This window comes from Arachis ipaensis, chromosome B5 (genome assembly GCF_059453495.1).
Source record: "Arachis ipaensis isolate K30076 ecotype BB chromosome B5, ASM5945349v1, whole genome shotgun sequence".
Classification (NCBI taxonomy): Eukaryota; Viridiplantae; Streptophyta; class Magnoliopsida; order Fabales; family Fabaceae; genus Arachis; species Arachis ipaensis.
The window spans coordinates 135879355-135886718 of NC_142440.1; positions in this window are offsets into that span (position 1 = coordinate 135879355).

A 7364-nucleotide genomic window follows, 5' to 3' on the forward strand; every position below is an offset into this window, starting at 1 on the left:
TGTTCATGGCGTATGTAGATTGATAGTTATATCACGATTGGTATTTTCAAAATTCAATTAAATCTTGACTGAATAGTGTGTTTTAATAAATAAAAGTAGTATCCCAATTCTTGTTATGATTTTGTTAGAAATAGTTAGCTTACAATGAAGTATTAATTTTGTTATTATCGTATTGTGCAAACTATTAGATATAATCAATGCTAATGTTGTTATCACTACTAAATATTACTGCACATAAAATGATAGCATAACAGGGCAAATGAAAATGAAGGACTTTTCATCATGCTGTGCAAGCACAACATTCGCTAAAGAGATGGCTATGGCCTCACCATTCTCTTTATTGGAACATGCAATTTCTGTTTCTAGAGAGATATGGTTTCACAAAATGAATGTGTGGTGTTGGTTGGAGGCTATTTTAGGACGCTCTTGTTTCAATGAATACTTGGAAATGGCTAACGAATCTATCATGCAGGTTTGTTCATCAAGCATACCCTATTAAACTTGTCTTAAACTATATTTGATCAATACATATGTTAAGTTGAAATATAATAACAAACTCGCCGCGTTAATATTTGCAATGTCAACATTCATATTTATAGGAACTTTATGAATGTGGATCAATGTACGAGAAGAAATTTGGATATGTTTTTGTGATATGTGCATCTGGAAAGAGTTCTGAAGACATACTTGCTGAACTGAAGGTAAAAAAAATATATTATATACAAAGTTCTGAAAAAAGACACAGTGTTGACCGAAAAAGATAATGAACTATGAATTTTATTATATAGATGCGCTTTACAAACAAGCATGCAGTTGAGTTGGATATTGCATCACAAGAGGAAATGAAATTTATAGAATTGCAAATTACACAGCTTTTTTTCCAAATAATCTGCCCAAACTATCAACAACGGAGATGATAATCGTTGTTTATTGTTGTTTAGTTTTGAACCCTGTGTTAGAAAATTACACGTACTTTTTTTTCCCTAAAGTACTATCTAATGACTTGGAAGTTGTTGGCATCTTCTGATTATACTAATATTTTTGTATGTGGATTCATATTTTCAGTTCTAGCTTAATATTCAGGCGAAATAGTTAACGACACTCTAGATGGGACAGAGATTGATTCAGTAGACAATTTAGACGACATCTCCTCCACTAGCATTGATATGTCCAAGCAGTTTGACCTGAATAAGGTGTCGGAAGAAGACAATAGAACTTTAGATGACCAACAAGTAGAAGATGACGTACATGTTGCAAAATAGCGCTTCAATCTGAACAAAAAACCATGGTTTGGAGATGACCTATCAGATCCTGTGTCACGTGAAGCCAGTAGATTCCTGACAGAATATTTCTGGCCAGGTCAATATGATGTTGACGAGAAAAATTGACCTTTTATTTAAACAAATTATATTGTGTCCCTTAATTTAATGGTCTGGATTGCAGTATTATCTATTTCACTACTTTAACAATTAATTGATTTATGGTTAGTAAGGTATAAGTTCAAAGAAGCCTATTATAAACATATGCTCAATTGAAATTAGCATTAATTTATACATATTTTACGTATTTATTTTAGATTTATGCTTGAATACAAACATAGAAGTTCTTATACTAAATGAAAAAGTCTCATTTTCAAGATTGTTCACCTCATTAAATATATTCTTAAATTAATTATTTTTTAAGGTAAAACGAGTGATACGGTTTAGGTAACAATAACTCAAACGTATTTGTCAAAATAAACTTATTAGAATATATCAAAAATTAAAATATAGGCAAACTCAATTTAATTACTAATGGAAAACTCTAATTTTATGAAAGACAACATTTTTCTATTACAATGGTGAAGAAACTAGTGAGAAATTAAGTAGTTTGTACTCTGTTAGTCTTTAAAAAGATATAACGTCCGAATATCGAAGTTAACGGAAATGGTAAAGATGGCGGCGGTTGGATTGAAACTACCGCTAAAAAGTAAACATTGAATCAGCTTTCCTTCCACCAATTATGTTTATTTAGCGGCGGTTAAACCATACTGCCGCTAAAAGGCAAACGACTACTAATGCCCCGCATAGCCGCCGCTAGTTTCAGTTTTGCAGCGGTTTTATACAACCGCCGCGCCATCTACCGCGTTTGTTGTAGTGATTGTGCGGATCTGCAGGTCTGCGGATCGGATACGCAGATACAGAGCTAATATCCGCGATCCGATCCGATCAGACTGCGGATCGGATCCTATCCGCAATTTTTGGATCAGATACGGATATTTACCGCAGATTTGTCGATACAATCCGATCCATGAATACCCCTATATATCTCCATGCATTATCAAATATACCAAGCCCAGCTGTACTTCCCATTCTAACTTCCAATTGTTTCCATTCATTTTTCTTTTTCTAGTGTTGTTTAAAAAACTATATATTTCTTTTAAATTATTCATTAAAATATATTATTTCTGAAAATATTATTTGTTATCAAAAATTCAAATTTTTTATTTTCATATTAAACTTAACATTTATATTCTTCAATTATTATATTTATTTTGATATTTGAATATATGTACGTGGATGCTTTTTTTTCTTTTTTTTCTTCATTCATTATGTTCTTATTCATCTTCTTCTGTGTGTTTCTTTTTTTAATGTCGTTGTCATTATCATTGCCACTACCAACGTCATCATCATTGTCATCGTCACCGTCTTTTTGTTGTTGTTGTTTAAATTCTTCTCATCCTTCTTTATTTTCATGGTCATCATCATCGTCTTCTTCTTCTTTTTGCTATTGGTCTTTCTTTTTCTTCATCTTCTTCCTCCCCATTCGTTATCTTTTTATTCTTCTTCTTCTACGTGTTTCTTTTTTCAACGTTGTTGCCGTCGTCGACATTGCCACCACTACTATCTTCTTCTTCTTATTGTTGTTGTTGTTTAATTTCTTCTCCTCCTTCTTTTTACTCCTAATCCTTCTTTATTATTATCACCATCATTATCGTCCTCTTCATCAACACCTTCTGTTATATATGTTTAGAAAATTAGAGTACAAAAATTTTGATATACAATACAAGAATTTCAGTCACTACAAAAAAAATTAGTTTTAGCAACAAATTTTTAGCGGCAATAATATAATAGCCACTATTTCTCTTGTTTAAGCTATGTTATTGTGGCAATTATATAATTACTTTTATTATTATTATTATTATTATTATTATTATTATTATTATTATTATTATTATTATATATTATACTGGCATTATCACTATTGCCATTAAATTATTATTTTTTATACTTTTAATCATATTCTCTCTAAATCAATAGTGGCCATTATCAATATTGCCATTAATTTTTTATTATATTTTTTTGTCTCATCTTCTTAATTCAGTTGACTTAGAAACTGTGTCCCAAGTAACCGAACGAGAGAAACTCCTCAACCTCTTTCCTCTGTCGCCGACCACCACCGTAGGCCTTACCATTGCCGACGACCGTCCATCATCCTTCAATCAATCACACTCATTCAAATTGATCATTCTTCGTATTTTCATCTTCCCTACCTCAGATCCGCATCGCTAATCTTGTTCGTTCGTGTCTCGGATCTCCATTGCTAGGTTTGATTCCTATCACCAAGGAAGAAACGAAAATATGGTGGAACCTACAGCACCTTAATCTTCTAAACCATCGTTAATGGTGGCAGGAAAGTCCGACGCGGAGGTTTGGGGAGGTTATTGATCAGATTCTCACTTCTGCCACATGCACTGTCGCTAATCTCACGGTCTTGCGTGCTCATACAATCTTCAGATCTCGATTTCGGTCTCAATGTCACTTTAACCGCTTTGATTGTTTTTTGTTTAGGTTTTCATCTTCAATTTCTATGATTATGAGATCTCTAATTTTGATTTCTACGGAACGGAGTAACTTAATTTTTGTTCATATTTTTGCAGGTGTGGCATTTTCGACGATTGTTGCTGGAGTTGCTGAAAGTTGAATTGCATGACGAATTGGAATTTGTTGAGCGTATAGCCGCCAATAACTCCAAAAAGTATCAGATATGGTGAGTTTAAGCTTCTACTCTCTAATTTTCCATTTGCACTTGGGATGCTTGCATAAATGTGTATGTGCTCCATGAGCATAAACAAAATCAAATTCTTCTAGGGTTCTGATAAAATCCTCAATCCTCAATCATCATTGTGTATTGAATTAGTTTCTAGTAAACTCTGTGATCCATGAAGATGGATTTAAGATCCGATTACAAGGTAATATTTCAGTTCAATTTCAATTGTGTTTGTATTTATAACAAAAAAAAAAGAAAGAAGAAAAAAATATATAGTTTTTGAAAAGGTATATCTTTGCTTTTTTTTTTATAGTCGGTTAGCTCTGAGTTTATAGTGAATTTGTGCTTGTTTAGAAATTAATTAGTTGTTTAATTTGATTAATTTGAATTGCTACAGCGGGTTGTTGGGCTTGTTTTCAGCAACATTCTTCAGATACAGATAGGTAAACTAGTTCTTAAATGTTACTAACGTAATAAATGTAATTGCAATTGGAAGTCTTCTCCAAGTGTAGTAAGTTCCTATCCTTTTCTTTTTTCTGTTTTCATATGTTATAAACTTATAAAGTAATGGGACCTAAAGAATGTTGAGTGTTCTTGCTTTGCTATACAAGATGTTGGGACCACAGGAATATTTACTAGATTTCTGGTTGAACAGGTTTGGCATATTTTCACTTGTTCCTTGAGCGATCTGTAATTCACAGGGATATGAAATTTCACAGCATGTGTGCTAAGGTTGCAGATTTTGGTTTTTCAAAATATGCTCCACAGGAAGGAGACAGTGATGTTTCACTTGAAGTAAAAGGAACTGCAGGATATCTTGACCCTGAGTAAGTGCACTTCTAGAATTTTGCCTTAATTTATTATAATGATCTCTTAGTAACTTTGGGAGCAAAATATTTATTTCTGTAGCATTCTGTGTTTTCACGGATCGTATCAGGCGTGAAAATTGTTGTAATCTAGTTGTTAGGAGTTTTTCTTTAAATATGGAGAACTAGTTATTAAACTTAATCTGGTGGTTCACCCAAAATGTGATAAGAATATGTGATGCACAATTTTTGCACTACATACAAGCAAGAGTCTGTAGAAAATATTTTATTTCTTTATTTTTTTAATAGATTATCATGTTCAAATAAGTATAGATTTCAGAATGACTAGAGCTTTCTTTTCCAAATTTTAACACAACTATAAATCTCAATAATTCAAGGATAAAATGTCCGATAATAAAAGTAGAAACAGCCTTCCATTCCACCATCTAACCTGTAAACTCTTTAATTATTATAACATGAAAGAGTAAATCACGTATATAGAATAATTTTCTTTTAACATTACATGTTTGTTCAAAATGATTATATTTTATAGATTACATATCTGTCTTCTTTAACAAGCATGTCTCTTGAAGTTGAAAACGTGGGAAAATTATCAAACTATTCTAAAACTTAGACACAAATACACAATATATAGCATTTAGGAGACATATGATTGGCAGAATATTTGTATATTTTTTTTATGTAAAATTCCTAGAGTAAAATTCTTAGGATATGAAAATATTCCGCGAGCCACACAATCTCACATAACATATACTAAAAATTAAAAAGAAAAAAAGATGGCAATGATTTCACAATATCTATATATATGTTCTAGCTTTTCATGTATGGGCATGCACTTGGGCAGTTACATTTGAAGATCTATGCTGGTATTACACAACCCATCAATTATTTGCAAAGAGTGATGTCTTTAGCTTTAGTGTGGTTCTTCTTAAAATTGTGAGTGGCTGGGAGCCTCTCAATATCCACAGACCGCAAAATGAGTGGAGTTTGGTTGAATGGGTACGGAACAACTCCAAAAGCATGAGACTAGTTTCACCTTGTTGCACCTACAAATGCATTCTATTTTTGCTTATACTTTTTCAATTATGTTATTTTCTAATCATAGAACTTCGTGTGCAGGCTAAACCGTTTCTGTGATCTCCAAATTATTACTTATTTTATTTTGACTAGTTTCTGGATCTCACATTGCTCCAAGAATTTACAAGAATTGATGTTGATGGCAGATGTTTGTAGGCATTATAGATGATGGGTTGCCGAGAAACTAGGGCCTGATGCTAGAAACATTGAACTTCAATTCATCAAGAAGGTACTTTCTATTGACGCCAAGCACTATCATGTATGGTCTCGTTGCCAGGTTTTGCGCCCTTTTCCCTCATTCTGTCAACTGTGTTAATTTGAGAACTATATTTACTGTAATTCACTACTTAAATGTAAAATGAAAATTTAGTTTATGTTTGTTTTGTGTGGACAGTGAGTTCTCTAGGCACTATTAATTGCCTTTGAGTTCAATGGAGGTAATGCTGAAAAAAAAATGTTGAATTTTTCTCACTATGCAATACAACAAAACTAATTAAAAAATGTTTTATTTCAAATCAAGCTTTTTGCCATCAGAGGCTAAGGATGGAAATGGCAAGAGAATGTTGCATGAAAGGCTTAGGAGGATTACTCAATGGTGCCAACTTCTTTCAAGTCGAGTCACTTTTAAATCCTTCCGGGAATTCAAACCATATGCAAGATAACATGCTAAATACTAACATTTTTGTTGTTCTGTTTTGGTTGTGTTAGTGTGTTCTTGTCAAGTGTTACATAGAAATTATGTTTTTGTTTCTGTCTCCAATATGTACTACTTTCATGCATTGGGTAAAAATACTCATTTACTAGAAAGGGCAGAGCAAGTTTTCTAAAAACTCATTTACTACACTATATAAATCTCATATATCACTCAGTGACATAAAAATATATCAATTTAATATACGAGATAAAATAAATAGAAATAACGTAGCTTGATTAGTGATTACTAAATTAAATATCTTGGTGTGAAGAAGCTCCTCAATCATTTGATCAATGTGATCTTCTTCAAGTGGCTTGAACTGTAGACCAATTTTATCCATAACCTTAACTTTTTTGACAACCCAATTTGGCTCTGAATCTTGTTTCACCTCTTTCTCATCATGTGTTCTCTTTTTTATGATAATTGAATCACCCTTTTCACTAATTTGCACTTTGGAGTAGTTACTATTAGTGCTATTATTATTATTATTATTATTATTATTATTATTATTATTATTATTATTATTATTATTATTATTATTATTGGGCACTACTACCCTTTGAAGATCTTGTTGTGAAGAAGGTTTCCGAGTTAATTGCAAAGAAGCCAGGTAGTATTTGTGCAATTTTGCGGTCAAAGTTGCTGAGAGAAGCTTTAAAGAAGAAGATTGAGAGACATTGTTGTTGTTGGTATTTGTAATGACACTAGGATCTGCATTTCTAGTACTTACCATGATC